Genomic DNA, 22,246 nt, shown 5'->3' with positions numbered 1-22,246 from the left:
AAGCTGTTGGTCTAACAGTGGGAGGCACAGCTCTGGATTTCGGCCTCATCTCTGAGGGACTGCAGTGTTGTCCGTCCCACAGGTTGTCGTCCTGCATGTGTGTGGGTCACACACACACACAGACGCTTGGGTGTGTATCTGAGTGTTTTACCGCTTATTGTTGCTCAATCAGGACGTAATCATGATCCTTCCTTAACTCTTTCACTACCACACTACCAAAGGGTTTACCCTTTCACTGACCACACGATAAAGGGTTAACCCTTTCACAACCACACTGTGTGGTAGTGAAAGGGTTAATGATGATTGCTAAATGTTCATTCTATAGTTACAACCGTAGTTGTTATGCTTGGATTATTTGGCTCAGTCTTGACAATAGAATTAACATCTCCTAGGGTGAGGGTCACGCACCATAATACAGGCAGCATGTCCAGGTATAGTGTAGATGGCCAGTGTTTTATTATATCCCCGAAACAGCGGCGTCAGGGATATTCTGTATTCACCCCCGACCGTCGGCAAGTCCTTCATGTGAACACGATAACTCAAATGATTATATATTTTTTTCACTCATTCATTCAATCCTTTATTTTATCTCGAGAAGACTATTGAGACCAAGCTATTATTTTCAATGATGTCGGGGAAAATACAGCACATAATAAAACTAAAATAAAAAACAACCAAAGTCAACCAATGAAACAATTAAAAGCAACTGCAGACTGGGGTGAAATGGTTCGGAATCGTCATTAACTATTTAAATTGGCCAAAGGATACTAATGTATTTGAGGTACATCGCAGGACATTCCACGTGTGGGTAGGCTTGCCGTGGTAGTCTGTGTTACCGGTGTTACTCAGTATTCAGGCATCTACACCATTTTTATATTATCAATCTTCTATTATAATGTGGGCTCACCATGCCCATTCAGCAGCCCCATGCCTTTTCACAATTGCAACCATACATTTTTCCTATCCAAATAGTTTCTCCACAGGCAGTTTAGTTCTTTATATGTTGAAAATACCTCCCAATTCTGACTAATATTCCAGTGTCCTTCAAACCTTTCCTCCCCAAATCCACCCCCTGTGGATTGGTTTTATGCCTCATAACGCTGCTGTCGGGGCAAAACCTCATAACTCCATTTTTTGAATTTTTTTTTTATTATATAAATCAACTCCGTAGATCATCCTCCATATGTGTGTGTGGGTTTTACAAAGTTTAAACAATGGAAAAGCATTAAACCGATCATCTGTCTAAACCTCCTAACTCTATTCACCCTCAAATCTGTGTTAGTTTTTTTCATCTCCTGAAAAGTTGGGTTTTTGGAGTTATGAGGTTTTGTCCCGACAGCAGCGAATTAAGAAACCCTCACTGATATAAATTGCAGACAAGCAGAAATATGATCTTTTAGACCGTCGGTTGTGTGATAGTAAAGGGTTAACCTGTCGTGTGGCAGTGAAGGGGTTAATAGAGACCAGAGGTGAACCTGTTCCTGAGCCAGACGGGGTTTTAGGAGGACTGTCACGTGACTCCCCCAGGTCTGTGTGTCTGTGGCTCATCTGATCAACGTGACTCCCCCAGGTCTGTCTGTCTGTGGCTCATCTGATCATGTGACTCCCCCAGGTCTGTGTGTCTGTGGCTCGTCTGATCAACGTGACTCCCCCAGGTCTGTGTGTCTGTGGCTCGTCTGATCAACGTGACTCCCCCAGGTCTGTGTGTCTGTGGCTCATCTGATCAACATGACTCCCCCAGGTCTGTGTGTCTGTGGCTCATCTGATCAACGTGACACTTGGTGGGTGTCTTGCTGAGGACCCAGTGTCTTTGGTGCCATACTGCCGGATGCTGGCACTATAACAATGAACTTTACACATTATCTCAATCATCCGATTGACTTCACACTTGTGTATAGCTGAGGACCCAAGTGAGTGCAGTGTCAAATTATGTGCCATTTGGTGGCGCTATGACAATGAACTTTACGCATTTCTCGAGAACCATTCGACGTCACACTTGGCAGGTGAACCATAGGTGAGTGCAGTGTCGAAACGTGGTGCCATTTGAGCAGATGGTGGTGCAAGCTTTATGTTTCGGCATGTAACTTAAGGAAAAGGTTGTTTTTCCTAGGGGGTGGGAACAGGGAACTGTGTTTCAGGGGAGCACTTCCAGGGTCCAAGCAGTTGGTCAGTTCCAACAGACCCGCATTCCACCTGGGCACACACTTGTTTTGCACTCGTCTAACTATAAAGGAAGGACTCTCTGCGTGTCTGTGGTGCACATATCAGCAGCTCGAACCATTCATCAACTTCACACTGCACATATAGGTATATTGCTGAGGAGGACCCAGGGGAGTGCATAGTGTGCGACTTTGGTGCCATTTGTCCAGATGATGGCACTATGAATCTATCCATGTAAGCTACGCTCAATTGTGTCTAGATCTTTTGCCAATTAGAATTATGTCCAAATATTTTTCTTCCCACTACTACTAAAAAAAGCAATCATCACAAAATTAGGTACACATCATTTCTGGATCAAGCTGAAAACACTTTTTGATATTTCATACAGTTTTGTTCTCAAAATGAGCTCAAAGGCTGTGGGCAGCGCTTATGTATAATATAAGCACAGACATAATGCTCCTGTCTTTCCTTCGCATATCCTGAACAACTTCACACTTTGTGGGTGTATTGCTGGGCACCCAAGTAAGTGCTATGTTGAACCTTGAAGTTGTTTGGATGTGCGGTTTCCGAGAACACTGCAAGCAGCAATACTGCGGTGACAACACTTCCTGTTCCGAAATGGGCACACATTACGCACGGGCACATGCTCCAGTCCAGACACATTTTGAACGCGGCACTGCAACCAGCACTTCAGGGGTCAGGCAATCGTCCCTGGTCCAACGGGCACATACTATTATGTAATTTCCTATTTCTCTTTCAATGTAGGCTACGCTGACAGTATTTCATGAGCTCCTTGCTCTTTACGCCCCTCTCAGTATGTCCTCTCCCCTGCTGGTGCTTATATAACAAGCTAATAAATAAAATAGAAATACAATATGTTCACTCACCAGCATTCTTGCACACACACACACACACACACACACACACACACACACACACACACACACACACACACACACACACACACACACACACACACACACACACACACACACACACACACACACACACACACACACACACACACACACACACACACACACACACACACACACACACACACACACACACACACACACACACAACTGACCCAAAGACCATGGTGAAGGTCTTAGCAACAGCATTTCCCAGACATGTTCACACACACAACCACAGTTCTCCCCCCTGGCCGTAACGATTTAGGTCAGACTGTTCTGTGAAAGGAACAGGCTTAATCTGCAAACAACAAGTTACCTTCAGCGGTGAGCTGTTCTGCACACAGATTACATTAGAGCCTTTCCTAAAACAGATAAAAACAAACAAGCAAGGTCACCCTCTTTGGTACAGCTCCCCCAGTCTGGAGAAAGGTTGGCTGCTTCATAGTAGCACCCACAAAGAGGATTTTGTACCCTATATCAGCGATAAATGTTACAATATAGTAGGTATGGGGCAGTGGTCTCCAGTGGGTCTTTTTTACATTTACATTTACATGTAGTCATTTAGCTCACGCTTTTATCCAAAGCGACTTACAAGTTCTGTACGACAAGTCATCAGGAAGGGTACAACTCTATCAGCTGAGCAATGTTCATCAGAGTGTTGAGTGTTACAGTGTAGGTTAGTTTATTAGGACAAGTGCATGACAGTAAGGTTAGTTCGGGTTAGATTTATTTTTATTTTTAATTTCTTTAATTTATTTCAGATAATGGTTGAAGAAGTCAGTCAGTCAGTCAGGCAGTCTCTGCATCAGTCCGTCAGTCTGCACCCAACATCGTCTTCTGTCTGGATGGTTCATGCCACCCTGATATGTCATATGTTTCTTTTAGGAAAGCTATTCTTGCCATGCTGCCAGTTCTGGCAGGACTGAAAGTGGAAACTGATGCTGTTAGTCAGATGAGGGGATGGGAAAGGAGGGGTGAGAGGTGGGATGAGAGGAGGGGGAGAGAGACAGAGGGAGGCAAGGATCCGGCTGGGGAGGTTGGGCCACATTACTCGTACAGAAAAAGGATTTTAAACTTAAAGATCTTCACCACTCAACAGTGTTTATTATGGTTGATTCCTCTTGGAGGCATGACGATACAGATTGCTATTTGTGCAGAACATTCTTCCCCCGGAGAGGCAGAGCTTCTCTATACTTCCCTGAAGTCTGAGTTGCTTGTGTGTTGTCACTAATAGGTTGAACCTATTCATGGTCCAATTTGTAGTAACTTTACACTTTTAGCTTCTGTTAGGGTTTGAACCGACCTCAATCGCACGGCACAGACAGGAAGTTCAGAGTTAGCCAAATACTATGGCGTATTTATTTACAGAGTCACAAAAGGGGTAAAGTAACAATTATGAAACAACAAGGGAGACTGAAATATTGTATGGTAACTACGTCTACGAACATTGTACATATGTCTAAACTGAACACTGTGACCTCTTTTTTTACTTCTAATTTTTACTATGTTTTTATTTCATACTTATCTTGTCATGCACAGTCTCTGGAGCGCAACAGTAAGAAGCATTTTGTACAAAAGTATTCTGTACTTCTGTATGACAACTATTAAAGAAACTTGAAACTTGCCATCGGCAGAGTTCTCTGCGGCTCTGCAGATCCTCCTGGTGATAGCAGTGGGGAATCGGTATTTAACGTTGTAGCGGCTCTGCAGATACTCCCAGCTTTAACTCGAGGTGGAAAACGGAGAGAGAGAGAGATATCAATAACAGTCCAACGAAACACAGAGGCAGTGTGGTTCCCTCCTCCCTTAGCTGTGTCCAGAACCAATGAACAGTAACAATCTTCAGTGTTCTCCACAACACACAAGTTAGCTGAGTTTAGTGCAAACAGAAATGATATCTTCAGTGTCTCTTCAAAACACACACTTCAACTGAGTCCAGTGCAAGCAAAAATGATAATCTTCGGTGTTCGTCACACACACAGACAGAATAATCCAGAGGGGTTTGGTTCCAACTCACCCAAGCGCAAACGCGTAAAGCGGGTAAACGAGGCGCAGCTCCAAACGGGGAACAAGGTTCTCATCAGTGGATCTCCACAGAAAGTCCTGGAGGGAAAGAAGACGAGGCACAGCAACGGGGAAAAAGCAGGCAAAAGCAGTTGTATTCCAAAACGACCCGACATCGATTGAAGGGAAGTCCCAGTATAAAAAGCCTCTGGGGCGCAAATCAAAAACTATGACAGGTGCGCGCTGGAATTGATACTTGCTCCAAAAGCGTGTGGCGGGGAATGCACCAATCAACACCTTAAAGGAGCGGAGCGTGTGGCGCGGAATGCATCAATCAACACAGTACCTTAAAGGAGCGGAGCATGTGGCGGGGAATGAACCAATCCTCACAGCTTCAGCACACACAGAAAGCTGAGTAGGTATTGACATGTCTTGAAAGAATATAAGCTGCCAACTTGTTCACGCCAACTGTTTTGGAGATGAGGGTGGAAGGGAAGAAAAACAAAAAATGGTAAAGAGCAAGAATAGTTTGGTTTTCCATTATTGTTGATTAATCATCAATTGTAATGCACAATCTTTACATCTCTTACTTAATTTCTCCATTCAATCCCCAAGTTCCTCCTTTCTGTAGTGTTCGCTGTCTTTCTCAACACCTTTTTTGTTTGTTCATGGTCCAAGTGGATGTAAGAATATTACAATATCACGATGCTGGAAGAAAGTTGGAGCAGCGTGAGGCTGAAGTTGCATTTTCTTTTTCTCAATTCCTGACTTGTGGTGGTACAGTGTCTTCAACACCCATGGGGGTAATTTGGCAGTATGTTTTTATGGGGGGGGGGGGGGCATTCATTCTGTGTTTATTGTGTCATACTGGGGAATAATATTAATATTATTATGTCCTATTGGGGACATAATTTAAAATTCTGAGCAATTCAATCGTTTTTTTATGGAGAGGACGTCTGACATTAATTGAAAACTGTATTAACAGATTGCAGAATGGGTACAATACAGTACAGCTCAATACACACAATTGTTAAGGGGATGCAGACCAGAGAAAGACTTTCATCTTGTTTACATCAGGGTCCCCCATTTTCAATTCATCATAACATATATGACATACATGACATACAGATACAGTAGGCCTACTGCTACATCTATACATTTAATTATGACATACCAGATTTGCAAATACAGTACTGTTTATGATACAAAGAGTGCAGAAAAGTATCAAACAATTGCAGATGGGATGCAGACCAGAGAAAGACGTTTGTCTTGTTTACATCAGGGTCCCCCATTTGTAATTCATAGTGACAACAGCATCTAAAACAATATATTTATATGTATATTTATATATTGGAAGAGTATATTTATGAGACAGTATATTTGCAGTCCAGAGAAAGACTTTCGTGAGAGACCAACAAAGTGAGGTATGTAAAAACTTGGAATCAAATTGTGGTCATAGATCTAACGTTAATATCACGTTAACAATCTAATGGCTAGCAAGCTCATCTGTATGTCGGTATGGCTTAATACAGTGCGAAATACAATCTTATAGTAACAAAACAATACACAAATTGAACATAGTTTTGAACGTTTTATTACAATAGTATTTACTGTCTCATGTTGCAATGTATAATCCAGCTAGCGTTCCAGTCAGATCCATTCTCCGTTGTTCTGTATCGTTAGTGGCTTAGCTTGGCATCACACTGCACTATCTCACGTACGTGCACGCGCACTGAATAAACCACAAATATACCTCTAATACCAATATTAGTCTGACCACACCCCTCATCAGCTTACCTTCATAAGCAGGTGTGTGGTCACCTGCTCTCCTCCTTCTCGCTTTCACCACAAGGAAGTGCCTCGGTAGTACCCCACTTGACGTGTCGTTGATAGTTGAAAAGAGTTGTGACTAGGTTTACATTGTGCCTAACCTTTTTCTTCTCTCACTTGTTTGTATAAGAAAAAGGTTTGGGTCATAATGTATTCCGCGGAGAGTAGACCCGCTAGACCTACTCTTCACCACCGATTCTCCATTCCCGCCTCCGTCGTGCGTTCCGGTGCTGGGCTGTTGCCACTCTCGTGGTTGCTGACCCAGCCCGGGAGACTGCCGGTGGATAGTTTTCCTCACCGACGAGCCGAGGGTTCGGTGCCGTCGCTCCGGCGATGGCCTGATCTCGACTCTGGTTCCTCTGTTTCTGGGGAATCGCCCGTTGATGAACGGGGGATTGTCTTAGAGCCAGAGGATTTGCGACGAAAACTTTTTGCGTCTGCTCGCTCACGTCGTAACATGGTGGCGTGCAGACGCGAACGGCCTGGGTTTGGGGAATTGCTGGAGACCAGCGAGGCCGCGTCCGACTCTGGATTTCTGATGGAAACTGAAGACTTCATGGAGGAGGCGGATGGGTTCTTGTATGATGGTCCCGTGGAGGGGAGTATCCCTCCTCCGGAGACCCCGGAGGGGGGAGAAATGGCTCCACGGGGCGCCTTGTTCGAGGATGTCGGGGAACCACCTTGGCCTCATCGACAGGATGCCCTACTGTCAGCCGCATCGGATTGTGGCTCCTTGACCAGTCGCAGCCTGCTGTATGCGAGGGATGCGGGGTCGGTGGAGGAGGGTCCGCAGGGGGAACTGCGGGCCTTGTTCCCCGAGCTCATGGCGGTAGCCGCCGCTGCAAACGGTGTGCCGCTGCCGCAGCCATTGCCTGCACCTGTCCCTGATGACCTCATAGGCCATCCCTGGCAGCGTCCCCCGGTGAGAGGGGTGGACGTTGTCTACCCATTTTTCCCATCGATGGGGGCCTATGTTCGTCGGGGTCAGGCGGTCTCCAACATCATGGGACTAACTCCCGCCTACGTACCAGTTACGCGGGTGTCGGGGTTGGTCAAAGGTATGGGGGAGGGCGTACCTCGGCTTGACAATCCGATGGCCGCGCTCCTCTGTCCGGATATGGTGTGGGAGCCCCTATGCAAGCCGGTCCTCCAGGGGAGGTCGGCTAGGCGATTGGCTTATTGGGGTGACCAGTCATTCATCGCCGGTACACAGTCGCTGGCTGCGGCCTCTAACATCGCCCACCTGGCTAGATTTGTATCGGGGATAATGACGGGCGGCGCAGATCTGAACGAGGTGAGGTGCGATCAGATCACCCAGGCTGCGGGAGCTGTGCTGCACCTCTCCCAGGTGCTAGCCATAGCCATGGGGAAAGTGCGCGCCCTGGCCACCCTGGGCCAGCGTCATCTTTGGCTGGAGCAGGCCCGTGTGCCGGAACGGAAGAGAACCCCTCTTCTGACGGCCGCCCTCTCCGACGCTGGCCTGTTCGGGAAGGCCCTGCTATTGATGACCTCAACATGCAGAGAAATGGCAGAGGAGAGGTCCATTCTCCAACCCCATTTTCCGCCTCCCGTCCTTGCCGGTGGAGGCAGAAGGATTCCGCGACGTCGAGCTGTCTCCGTCGCCGCTACCACTGCCTCCGCCGCCGCCGCTGGCCCTGCCAAGAGGGCCAGGGGAAGAAGCGGCGCTTCGGCCACCGCCGGCCCATCCCAGACCGGAGGAGACGGTAGGGATCGTCGTGTCCAGCAGACTGTTACCTATCGTCCCTCCGGGGCTCCCCGGGGTGGCAAGACTCGAGCGGCGCGAGGTGGCAGGCGCCGTTGAGAGTGACTTTTCCCCCTCTGTGTCCCCTCCTCTACACCCTCCCCGGCCCCTCTATGATTTTGTGCTTTGAACACGTATTATTTATTAATAAAAAGTTCCCTGACATAAGGGGGACTGTGTTTGGCCGAACAAACTGTGTGTTTCTTCAATACAAATCATGTGGTGGGGTTGTGTTTTATGAATCTACCCTGTTACGTTGGGGGAATGAGTTGTGTTGTGTTACGAGTTTTTAAGCAAGGTCTGCAACTTACACTCGGTAATAGGTTCTATTAGCTTGATGCTCCACATGCAATTAGAACTGGTGGTATTCCATTGCTTTAACTAAGTATATGTGTTCACAACGCTGTGTTGTTAGTTGCAGTAATGCTCGTACACACTTTTCATGGCCTAGCCATTACTCTCGTTCAACGTCTTCCTATGTGTAGCATAGGCTGCGGGTATGGGATTCACGCACAGGCGACTTGTGTTTTGTTGTAAACCCTTTTACACTTTGTGGGTAGCTAACATTGTATTAGCTTATGCTATATTTTGTTCTACCAGAGGTTTTCAAAATGGCTACGGTTGTTTTCTGTGTGTAGGGATAGAAGGTGTGTTTTTCGGGAGGGGGTATCGGATAAACCCCTCCTTTTTCCCCACTTGATTGGTTTAGAGGGTTTGTTGACTTTTTCTGCTGAGCCAGTCAGGGCCAAGCCAGTGCTTGACGGGGGAGGGGGGGGGGGGGAGGGGTATTCTACCGACTCCTGTTATGACAGGATCCGGTGGGTTTTCCCCGCCCGTTATAGCGTTGTTGCTATGGCGACGCCTTCCATGAGCTGGTGTCGTAAAGATGTCGAGGTTAGAGCGCAGGACTTAACCTGCTGCGCTCGTTTTTGTGTCAAACTTGAGTCTGTTGGTCACGTGTCTCACAGTTTACATATCTTTTTCTTGACCGTGGTCTCATGTGGGAAGGTGTTTCTGGGGGAATCTGGTCTTACACTCTGATTAAAAAGAGTGACTGGATTAAAATCATGTGAAAAACAGGGTTTTTTACTCCCAGCTGTGCAGTTAGGTCATACATGTGATGCCTTTTCTTTATTTTATAAAGAGTTGAATGTGTCTTGATGGATATGAAATGAGGGTCCCTGATGGAACAAGACTAAACGTCTTCTCAGGTCTGCCTCCCCTTATCTTTTTGTATGTATTCCTGTACTGCAGTCTGTTGGGTATATTTTTTCATTCATTCATTCATGGAGTTGATTGCATCTCGCCCCTCTTGTCGTTTCCCTGGGCGTCTTGGGGATTCAATATGGTGGTCTAAACGGCCTATTGTTGATGTGGGTATGTCCAAACGCACACATAGTGCTAGCTCAGGATGTGCTTTGGCCGTTGCTGACTGGCGCGCCTCGTTTGCTTTGGTAAAACAGCGTTTTTATGGAGCAATTGGGATGGGGGTTTTTCCTCTTCCGACATCCTGTGTGTTGTCGATGGGTTCCCGTTCATGTCAGGGGATGATGACGGAATGGGTCTGGGCATATGGGAAGGGTCTCACGCCCTAGGGGTGGGCCGCCGGACGCGGTTCATACCGACACGTCTGGGTGGCGCCTTCTTTTTATGTTGGGATCAGACGCGCATATCTGCCCCTTCTCCTGGGGTTGGCAGGTCGGCGTGATTAGGGCACGGGACTGGTTCTGGTCGCGCTGGTCCAGATCAGTGCACCCGTTGTCCGCTGGGGATGCAGATCTGCTGTTCTGGTACCCTGAGGGACTTAGGGTTTTTTCAGGGGGGAAAAATGCTAGGTCGATCCGGGTGTCACAGGGTTGTGCGTTATGGGACCCCTTGTTTGATGTATTCTGCACTGTCATAGTGGCTTATGGCCGTGCCGACCTGTACGCATCCGATCTCGTCGGATCTCGGCTGCTGTGCGGGTTGGTCTTGGTTGGTACTTGGTTGGGTGACCTCCTGGGAATACCGAGTGCGGGGTGCTGGGGGCTGGTCTTCCATATTACGCTCTTCTCTTGCGTTTTGGCGCTGAGGAGCCTGTTGGGTGGGGTTAACCTCCTTTGGGATCCTGTGCTCCCCGTATCGCCGGGCCCGGTCCGGGGTGATGCCCGTTGACCTGTAGGCCCGGGATAGCCCTGTTGGGAACCGGAACGCGGGCTGCGGCGGTGCCGCAGGTGCGTTTCGGGGTTTTTTCCTGAGGGGTTATAGGACCAACCATTACATGGGGTAATGCCTGGGTGGTTGGTTCTCTGGTGTGTTGCTGCAGTGTCAACTCCCGGTTCTCCGGTTGAGGGTGCCCCTGCACGTTCATGACGTCTGCCGATCGTATGGGCTTTTCTGTGGGCAGCTGTCAGGGGCCGTGTGGTCTACGGATCCCGCTTCTGACGTGCTGTTGAAAGCTTGGTTATGCGACAACGCCAGCATACGCCCCTTCCGCCGGGGCGGCTGTTTCAGCTGTCCTTTCTGGCGCCTGCCTCGTCCGCAGTTTTTTCCAGGCTTGGGTTGACGACCTGTTGCCTGGTCTTCCCCGGTGCACTGCCTGTTTCCGTTGGTTAACTCTTGTATGTTATGACCATGCTGTCTGCCTGTTGCAGGGCTTGTGTTCCAGGCGGCGTGCTGTTGGGGGGGACAGGGCCCGCTCGGCTGAGGGGCCTTTGTCCGAATACGCTGGCGATGTGAGGGGCGGGGTCACTAGGTGCCCCCCTGGTGGGGTCTTGATGCTGGCATCATGGACTTCTCCGGGCCCCCATTTCAGGGAGCCCAGTCCTTGGTGGGTCTGGGCCTTCCTTCGCGCTCCGCTGCTACGGCCTTGCCACGGGGTTGGGTTGGCCCTTGACCCCGTGATTCTGGGGGCAGTAACGAGGTGGTTTTTCTCCGTTCGTTCCCGGGTGGCATGCGGGTTGTGCGTGTGTGTAGTCGTGGGGTCAAGCCACGGCTGCTCACCCTGTGCGTTGAGTGCTTGAGTGCCTCTTCGCACGGTCGGGTCCGTCGCCTTCCCGTGACGTCCCTAATAGGGGGGCTACCCGCCATTAGGGGGGGTCGGGGGGGCTCGGCCCTCCCTGTTCTGATGGTTGTGGGGGGGCTGTCAGCGGGGTGTATTTGTCAGCCAGTGGCTCCGCTTGGCCTCCCTTGTGCAGTGTGATGCCAAGCTAAGCCACTAACGATACAGAACGATAGGTTATGACTATAACCAAGTTCTGTTAGTTAGGGGCGATGCTTGGCATCAGACGGCCGCTGCAGCCCTTGTCCTCACCTTGTGGTGAAAGCTTGGGAAGGAGGAGAGCAGGTGACCACACACCTGCTTATGAAGGTAAGCTGATGAGGGGTGTGGTCAGACTAATATTGGTATTAGAGGTATATTTGTGGTTTATTCAGTGCGCGTGCACGTACGTGAGATAGTGCAGTGTGATGCCAAGCATCGCCCCTAACTAACAGAACTTGGTTATAGTCATAACCTATCGTTAACTTGTTGACAATGTTGGGGTCCCGATTCCCGTTTCTGTATCCTGATTGGTTGATCAGCTAGAGGTGTCCAAAGATATGCATGAGCAAACATTTAATTTAAATGTAAGATTACGAACACCGATGACCACCAGACGGCTGGCCAACAAACGTATTTTGACTCAACATAATAACTAGATATCACACACAAAGAATTGTGTAGTCTCCCAACATGGATCAATCAAGTTCACTTTAGACACACTCTCGGCCTGCCATCTATATGTTATAGTAGTACTGTTACATATATATACTGTATATGTTTTCCCAGCCATATATGGCCATTTCTCAGAATACCTTGTAAGAATGTGGATTTACAACAATCTTGTAAGATTTGTTTACCTCTTTTCCATATGGGAAGGCAGTAGGGAGGGAAAGAAGAGAGGAGACAGTAAGCAGACGGTTGAACAGTTTGAAAGTGGAGGGGAAGGTTCAGCAGATGATAGCAGCGACAGGAGAAGGGGAGGGGAGGTGTGGAACAGAGGAACAGTGACAGGAGAGGCGAAGGGGAGGTGTGGAACAGAGGAACAGCGACAGGAGAAGAGAAGGGGAGGTGTGGAACAGAGGAACAGCGACAGGAGAAGAGAAGGGGAGGTGTGGAACAGAGGAACAGCGACAGGAGAAGGGGATGGGGAGGTGTGGAACAGAGGAACAGCGACAGGAGAAGAGAAGGGGAGGTGTGGAACAGAGGAACAGTGACAGGAGAGGAGAAGGGGAGGTGTGGAACAGAGGAGCAGCGACAGAAGAAGAGAAGGGGAGGTGTGGAACAGAGGAGCAGCGACAGAAGAGGAGAAGAGAAGGGGAGGTGTGGAACAGAGGAACAGTGCCAGGAGAGGAGAAGGGGAGGTGTGGAACAGAGGAGCAGCGACAGAAGAGGAGAAGAGAAGGGGAGGTGTGGAACAGAGGAACAGTGACAGGAGAAGGGGAGGGGAGGTGTGGAACAGAGGAACAGTGCCAGGAGAGGAGAAGGGGAGGTGTGGAACAGAGGAGCAGCGACAGAAGAGGAGAAGAGAAGGGGAGGTGTGGAACAGAGGAACAGTGACAGGAGAGGAGAAGGGGAGGTGTGGAACAGAGGAGCAGCGACAGGAGAAGAGAAGGGGAGGTGTGGAACAGAGGAGCAGTGACAGGAGAGGAGAAGAGAAGGGGAGGTGTGGAACAGAGGAGCAGCGACAGAAGAGGAGAAGAGAATGGGAGGTGTGGAACAGAGGAGCAGCGACAGAAGGGGAGAGAAGAGAAGGGGAGGTGTGGAACAGAGGAACAGTGACAGAAGAGGAGAAGAGAAGGGGAGGTGTGGAACAGGAGCAGCGACAGAAGAGGAGAGGAGAAGAGAAGAGAAGGGGAGGTGTGGAACAGAGGAGCAGTGACAGAAGAGGAGAGGAGAAGAGAAGGGGAGGTGTGGAACAGAGGAGCAGCGACAGAAGAGGAGAGGAGAAGAGAAGGGGAGGTGTGGTGTGGAACAGAGGAGCAGCGACAGAAGAGGAGAGGAGAAGAGAAGGGGAGGTGTGGAACAGAGGAGCAGCGACAGAAGAGGAGAGAAGAGAAGGGGAGGTGTGGAACAGAGGAACAGTGACAGAAGAGGAGAAGAGAAGGGGAGGTGTGGAACAGAGGAGCAGCGACAGAAGAGGAGAGGAGAAGAGAAGGGGAGGTGTGGTGTGGAACAGAGGAGCAGCGACAGAAGAGGAGAGGAGAAGAGAAGGGGAGGTGTGGAACAGAGGAGCAGCGACAGAAGAGGAGAGAAGAGAAGGGGAGGTGTGGAACAGAGGAACAGTGACAGAAGAGGAGAAGAGAAGGGGAGGTGTGGAACAGAGGAGCAGCGACAGAAGAGGAGAGGAGAAGAGAAGGGGAGGTGTGGAACAGAGGAGCAGTGACAGAAGAGGAGAGGAGAAGAGAAGGGGAGGTGTGGAACAGAGGAGCAGTGACAGAAGAGGAGAGGAGAAGAGAAGGGGAGGTGTGGAACAGAGTGAAGAGGTGGCTCTGAGGTCAGGGGTGGTACTGGGAACGTTCTGTGTCTCTCTGACCTGTGGTATTTCAGAGCCTGCTGTGACTCCAGACACATAAGGCACTGCTGCCTCTGACCTACAGTTATCTAACCGCTCAGCCAGCGCCAAGCAAAGTAAAGCTCATCTCTCATCCTCTCTCCATCGCCCCATCCTCCCTTCCCTTCGCCCCGAGCCACTCTCTCGCTGCCCATGCTCTCTTTCATTCACTCTGTCTTGATTTATCTGATCTCAACTCTCCCACCTCCCTCTTCCCTACCTTACTATCTTACTGATTAGATAATAATAATTAATACTCAAACCATTGTCATGTTGATATCATGAACCGGTTATGTTTTTTTCTTCTTTGTCTGAGGTCAATGTAAATGTAACTGGTCTTCCACAAGCTTTTTATTATTATTATTATTATTATTATTATTATTATTATTATTATTATTATTATTATTATTATTATTATTATTATTATTATTATTATTATTATTATTATTATTATTATTATTATTATTATTATTATTATTATTATTATTATTATTATTATTATTATTATTATTATTATTATTATTATTATTATTATTATTATTATTATTATTATTATTATTATTATTATTATTATATATATTTTTTATAAATACCCTTATAGCACATAATTCTCACTAAAAACACTAAAGACACACAGTATACTATATACTTTACTTTTACTTTACTATATACTACTAAATGAGAGGTACTATATAAAATGAATCTATGCTACTATGTCTATACTACTATGTACTATGTTACTATGTCCTTTTTTTTATCCACTTTTTCTCCCATTTTCTATTTTTCTCCCATCCCAATTTTCATATCGTCCAATTCAACCCTCCCCTGTCTTCGAACGTTTTTTCTTGCCTCCCACAAGCCGGCTGCAATGTGGACTAAGTCATACATAGCACGAGTCCCCTCCGATACTCGAGGTAACAGCCGTCGCATCTTTTCACCTGCGCGGCTCGATCTTTCAGCGTCGGGGGTCTGGGCTTTGGAGGGGCCCCGTCCCCGTCGCTTCTTGATTCTACTGCGCAGGCGCACCAACCGACCTGTAGGAGTCGCTGTCCACAACGCCCAATCCCCACCCTTCAGTTTCCCTCCCCGTAATACGGCCAATGTGTATTACTGTGGACGACCAGCTAAACTGAAAGCAATGTGGAGAGCGGGGCTCGAACAGGAGGCATCCTGTTCGAGCCTAGTCTCCAGCATTCGTTGCGAGCGCCTTGCCCACTGCGCCACGTAGCCGCCCTATGTTACTATGTCTATACTACTATTTACTATGTTACTATGTCTATACTACTATTTACTATGCTACTATGTCTATACTACTACAGTATCTACTATGTTACTATGTCTATACTACTATTTACTATGCTACTATGTTTATACTACTATCTACTTTGCTATTATGTATATTACTACTATGTACTACGCTACGTACTATCTATACTACTATCTACTATGCTATTATGTCTATACTACTATTTACTATGCTACTATGTCTATACTACTATCTATGTCACTTATTTACAATGTAAATGTAAACCATGTTAGAGCTACTAATGTTAGGGAAACAGTAGAGATTCTTTTTATAGCAGTATGTCATGTGAGACAGCATACTGGGAACACTCCCTCTGATGTTACCAGCATGGTGTTGATGCAACAGGGGAGTACTGACAGGTGATTACCATTGTGTAACATAACTGCCACTGTGAACCATGATATAGTAGTATTAGTAGTAGTAGTAGTAGTAGTAGTAGTAGTAGTAGTAGTAGTAGTAGTAGTAGTAGTAGTAGTAGTAGTAGTAGTAGTAGTAGTAGTAGTAGTAGTAGTAGTCGTTTATTCAGTCATCTCACACAATACAATATGCACAATCAGTGGCGGTTCTAGACCCTTTTTAGGGGGGGCTGTAATATTAGCCCCCCTAAGATTTTTTTTTTTTTTTTTTTTTTTTTACCGGTAATTACATTTTTTAATGTTTTATTCTTGTTTTATTATTATTATCATTATTACAGACATGGATTGCCGGTAGTAGCCTGTTGACCTCATTGGTCAACTATAAAAATATATATATATATTATAATTTCACCAATGTTGGTAATGTCAAGTCCCAGTCCGACATTCAACACAAGACATGGAAGCAGATGTAGCTAGCTACCTACTGTAACTAGTTTAGTAATAGTGCATTTGCCAGTGCTGATGGGCAACAAGACTAGTATGTTGAAACGTTAGCTAGCACTATATAAAATTACTGACTATTCTGACAGAGAACGTTGTCAAATTGGTCATTAGTTCCATGGTGTTGGTGTAATTAGAGGTGCGTTGCTCATGGGACGGGGTTGCACGCCGGGCAACCAAGCTTTTGTGAGCAGAAGCACGTGCACGCGCAAGAACGCGCTGCACTCGACTCGCCACGTGTACCTGGCTACCTTGCATAAGCATAACAATTCATGGAAAGCACATTCACAGGTTTGGTGTGAACGGTGCTCTGCCTGAGTCAGACCATCGTTCACACCAAACCTGAGGAATGCGCTGCACTCGACTGATGCGCCAACTCGCATCAAGTACCCACCTGGCTACCTTGCATAACAATAGCTCAGGTCGTCAATTGTGTTCAAAGATACATTCACACACAACTTGTGAATGAAATGTGTTACATTCCATTCGTAGAGGCAATTAGGCATTGTCTTTAGTCTGTGCAAATGCGAGGGAAAATGAATGCGCATGCGCGGGAGCGTGCGTGCACGTGGCATCATTAAAACACCGTGCAGCCAGTCAGCCAATCAGCAACGCATGCCTGGGTGTAATAATAGTGTCAAAGAACATTAGCTAATGTTAGCTAGCTGATGCTATTCGCTAGTTAGCTATCAAGCTAATGTCAGTTCAGCTAATGTTAGCTAGCTAGCCCAGCTAATCTGCTTGCTACAAAGACTTATTGTTGCCACGCAAAATGAAAAAAATATGTCGTGGCCTCAAAATAGTTTTTTGTTACCTCAAAATGTATTTAGTTACCTTAAATTAAACAATTTTGGGCCTCAAAATTATATTTTGTGGCTTCAAAATAGAAAAATATTTTGTGGCCTCAAAATAGTTACCTCAAGTATTTTGTTCCCTAAAATTTATCTATTTGAGGCCTCAAAATTATATTTTGTGGCCTCAAAATAGTATTTTGTTCCCTCATGATTTGAACAAACCTTCACTCACTGGAAATGTCTTTTTCCCATATGGGGATATACAAAAATGTGAGTCTCTCTTTCTCCCTCTCTCTCGAACGCAGTGAGTGCTCCGTAATATGATCATGATCATTATGATCGACTGGAATAAAAAATTATAATAATAGGTTTACTACTTACATACTGTAGTTGTCTCCTTAATAGTTGTTCATTAATGTTACCTAAATGTAAATTATATAGAAACAACTCACCAAAATTTACTATTGCACAACTGATTTGTACAACTCACCAAAATGTACTATTGCACAACTGATTTGTGCGGGGGGCCCCTTTACCACCCCCCCCCCCCCGCCCCCGCACCCTCCCTTGCCTGCAGAGGTGCGTTCCTCATATCAACTCTGATTGCACGCACGCTAATGACGCCACGTGCACGCGCGCTCCCGGCGCGTGCGCGCGCTCCCCCGCATGCGCATAAATGTTCCCTCGCTTAAGCACAGACTAAAGACAATGCCTAATTGCCTCTACGAATGGAATGTAACACATTTCATTCACAAGTTCTGTGTGAATGTATCTGAGAACGTATTTAACACACCTGACGACCGGCGCTATTGATATGCAAAGTAGCCCAGGTGGGTGCTTATAGCGTGCACGCGCTTCTGCTCAAATCTTTGGGTGCACAGAGCAGTGATGCCACAGATTACTTGTAAAAGTAATCCGATTACTGATTATTGATTACTCCTTTAAAAAGTAATCCAAGTTACTTTACTGATTACTTGATTATCAGAGTAACTTAGTTACTTTGAAAGTAACTAGGTTACGAAGTCGTCGTCGTTCCCCCAACCGTTTTTTTTAAACGCTTTATTGAAAGTGCATAAATTGTTTTTAACTTGTTTCTCTGCACATAACGTAAATTGTTAAACTAGTGCTTCAGCTTCTGTACCATCAAGTATGGTAAAGCAACAGTCTATGATGCTCACAGCATTAGAGCAGCCAGCCAGTGGTTTTACAAAACCAGTGTATCCATTCACATCTAACAAATGCAGGCTGAACTATTCAATTATATCAACTGTAACTATTAAATTGTTTTTATAAATGTCTCTCTATAAACATACAATCAGTCTGAATGAATGAATGAATGAAAACTTTATTAACAGATTGCAGAATGGGTACAGTACAGTACGGCTCAATACATACAATTGTTAAGGGAATGCAGACCAGAGAAAGACTTTCGTCTTGTTTACATCAGGGTCCCCCATTTTCAATTCGTCTCTCTTTAACATGTAAATTAACTGTAAATCTGGCAAATAAGAGCTTTTGCTCTGCCACCATCAAATATACATTAATCAAAAGGGAAAGAAACTATCTCTCTCTTTTGCTGTTTGGCTGGCCTCCGATTTCTCCTGTACCTAGTCGAAGCGTCGGCTAGTGTTGTGATTCCAGATGCTTTCAATGCAATTGGATGTGCTGTTTTTAGCGGTAGACAGTATTTTGTTTCCTCCGCATATGAACGTGAAGTAGTGACTGACGAGCGTTTTGGGATGGAAGTCTGAACAGAAACTCACACTGGAATTCTCCGACGACGGAGCCCTGCTGTCACACGATTGGCCCATATGTCACATGACGTGCTGTGAAGACCCGCCCTACTCTGCCTCTGATTCGCAGACTGTGGATGGGGAATGTGATTGGACCAAGGCAGAGTCACTCACAGACAGAGTGTCCAGTCACGCCGCGGCCCGCGGGACACATTCTTGTGTAACCCTTTCACTGCCATACTACGTCACTCCCAAAAGAAAAACAGCTCAAAATGTATTTTTGACTGTCGAAAACGAAATAAAATACTGCATTCCGCCTGCATTATGAATTTATGATGAGATAGTAACGAAATAGTAATGCACAGCCACTTGGACAAGTAACTGCAATCAGATTACTGGCTTTTAAAGATTAACGCGTTAGATTACTATTTTCGGGGGAAAGTAATCAGATTACAATAACGCGTTACTTAGTAACGCGTTACCGGCATCACTGGCACAGAGTGCAACCCCGTCCCATGAAGAACGCATCCCTGCTTCTAGACTTCTGGAATTCCGTCATCAATACACTATCCCGGGTCATGAGCTGCAGCATTCCTCTCTCCCCCTCCCTCTGCCTACTTGGGGATACTACTGATATCAATTTATTAGTCCAGAACACCAAACCCCTACTCGTTTCTCTAGCTGTTGCCAAGAAAATTATCCTCTTAAACTGGAAGACAAGAAAAAAGGTGAATACTGGCCAATGGTTAGGCCTTCTCTCAAATTACATATCACAGGAAACAATCTCAACCGTGGATCACATCGAAGTCTCACAATTTAATAACATCTGGAAATTGCTTGTGGATAATCTAGGCTCCCAATCATAGGAGATTGACCTGTGAGCCATCCACTCCATAACCCACCCTTCTCTCAATCCCCCTCTACTTTACTTACTCCCCTCTCTGCCCCCCCCCCCTCTTTCCCTTGTCATGTGTATTCGTTGTTGTCCTTCATTGTCCTTAGTTGTAATTTGTTTGTCAATATCTAGTCTGAGTTCCCCCCCTCCGATAGGGCAATGAAATATATATTTTTTAATATTTTTCTTATTTTACTACACTTTTTATTTAATTTTGTACTGTAAATAATTAAAACGTATAATAAATAATAAAGTTGTCCCCCGAAGAGGGGGGGGGGGGGGGGGGGGTGGATGGAGTGCCCTCAAAAAAGGGCCGGGAAAAAAAGCTAAAAAAAAAAAAAGAAAAAAAAAAGAATGCATCCCTGCTTGCCTGATCATGGCATTTAGTGAAATTATGCTACTGCTCTAGGGGCTGAGCCCCCCTAAAGGTCTGATGCTAGAACCGCCCCTGTGCACAATCATTTAACAATATTTGATTTTTACAGTGACTGAAAAGGTACAGACTGAAGCATAATGCTTATACATGCCTGTCCTATATTCTTAACAAAATGAAGACTCAAACAGTATTCTAAAAGAAAAAAGAAAAAAACTATTATTCACCTTTGTAGTTTTCAAAAATTTGCTTTACAAACCATTTTCTTAAAAACCAAAAGCGAATTACTCATTCTTAACTGTATATCAGCATTGTTCCACAAGTTAACCCCAATAATCAAAATACACCACCACTGTTACACGCAATTTAAAGGTGGCTACAAGGCTCATTCTGATAGTGGCTTTGGCAAGTCAGATCACGCATCCATTTTCCTTACACCAAAGTACAGACAAAGAATTAAAAGTACTCCCGTAGTCTCGCGAGAGGTGCAGAAATGGGATGTGACGTCAGAGGATACGATCCGGTCAGTGTTTCACAACACAGACTGGATTGTATTCCGCGACACAGATAACATTAATGCCTACACGGAGACAGTGCTGGACTATGTCTGTACTAGGGTGAAAGAAACAATCCCCACTACCAAAATGAAAGTTTACCCAAATCAAAAACCCTGGGTAGACAAATCCGTCCGTGAAGCTCTGAGAGAGCGCACCAAAGCATACAATGACGGCCTAGTGGCAGGCAACATGAACGACCACAAGGTGGCGCAACACAACGTAAGGAGGACAGTGTCAGAGGCCAAACGGCGCTACAGGGATAAAATTGAACTCCAGTTTGAACAAGCTGACTCTAGAGCTATGTGGCAGGGGCTCAAAACGATGACAGACTACAAAGGCGCCTCCCTCAAACTGAACAGTGACATCTCCTTAGCAAACGACCTCAATACCTTCTATGCGAGGTTTGATGCTGGTAATAACAACACCAGCTCACAAGCCTCGGCAATGGGGGGGGGGGGGGTCGGCTGCTGATGGAGGCGCAGTGTTCAGGGTAACAGAGCATGAGGTGAGGCGGACCTTTAAAAAAGTGAATATCAGGAAGGCAGCAGGTCCGGACGGCATCCCCGGCCGCGTCCTAAAAGTCTGTGCCGACCAACTGGCCCCAGTATTCACTGACATATTTAACCTGTCCTTAGAACAGGCTGTCATCCCCACCTGCCTGAAGAAGTCCACTATTATCCCTGTACCCAAAAAATCCAAGCCTGCTTGCCTCAACGACTACCGCCCTGTAGCTCTCACCTCCATAGCCATGAAGTGCTTTGAGAAGCTAGTAAAGGGCTACATCTGCTCCTCCCTCCCCATCAACATGGACCCCCTGCAATTTGCATACCGCCCCAACAGGTCCACGGAGGACGCCATATCCCATGTGCTGCACACAGCAGCATCACACCTGGACAAGAGGCAGGGGAACTATCTGAGAATGCTATTCATCGACTACAGCTCGGCATTCAATACCATAGTCCCCTCCATACTCATAGCCAAGCTCAGGGACCTGGGCTTGGGCTATGACCTCTGCCAGTGGGTCTTGGACTTCCTGACTGGCAGACCCCAGGTGGTGAGAGCAGGCAACTGCACCTCCTCATCCATCACCCTCAACATAGGGGCCCCCCAGGGCTGTGTTCTGAGTCCCCTCCTCTACTCCCTGTACACACACGACTGTGTGGCTCAGCGGAGTAGCAATACAATCGTCAAATTTGCTGACGACACAGTGGTGGTGGGCCTGATCTCTGCCAACGACGAGAGGGCCTACCTGGAAGAGGTCAAGGTCCTGGCGGGATGGTGCCAGGAAAACAGCCTCTCCCTGAACGTCAGCAAAACAAAGGAGATGATTGTGGACTTCAGGAGGTCGGGGGTCAAGGACTACAGCCCCCTCAGCATCGACGGGGCACCGGTTGAGAGAGTCAACAGCTTCAAGTACCTCGGAGCCCACATATCCGAGGACTTGAAATGGACCATACACATTAACAGTGTGGTGAAGAAGGCACG

This window comes from Notolepis coatsorum (assembly GCF_963971535.1).
Source record: "Notolepis coatsorum genome assembly, chromosome: 20".
Lineage (NCBI taxonomy): Eukaryota > Metazoa > Chordata > Actinopteri > Aulopiformes > Paralepididae > Notolepis > Notolepis coatsorum.
Note: the sequence above shows the minus strand (reverse complement) of the source record.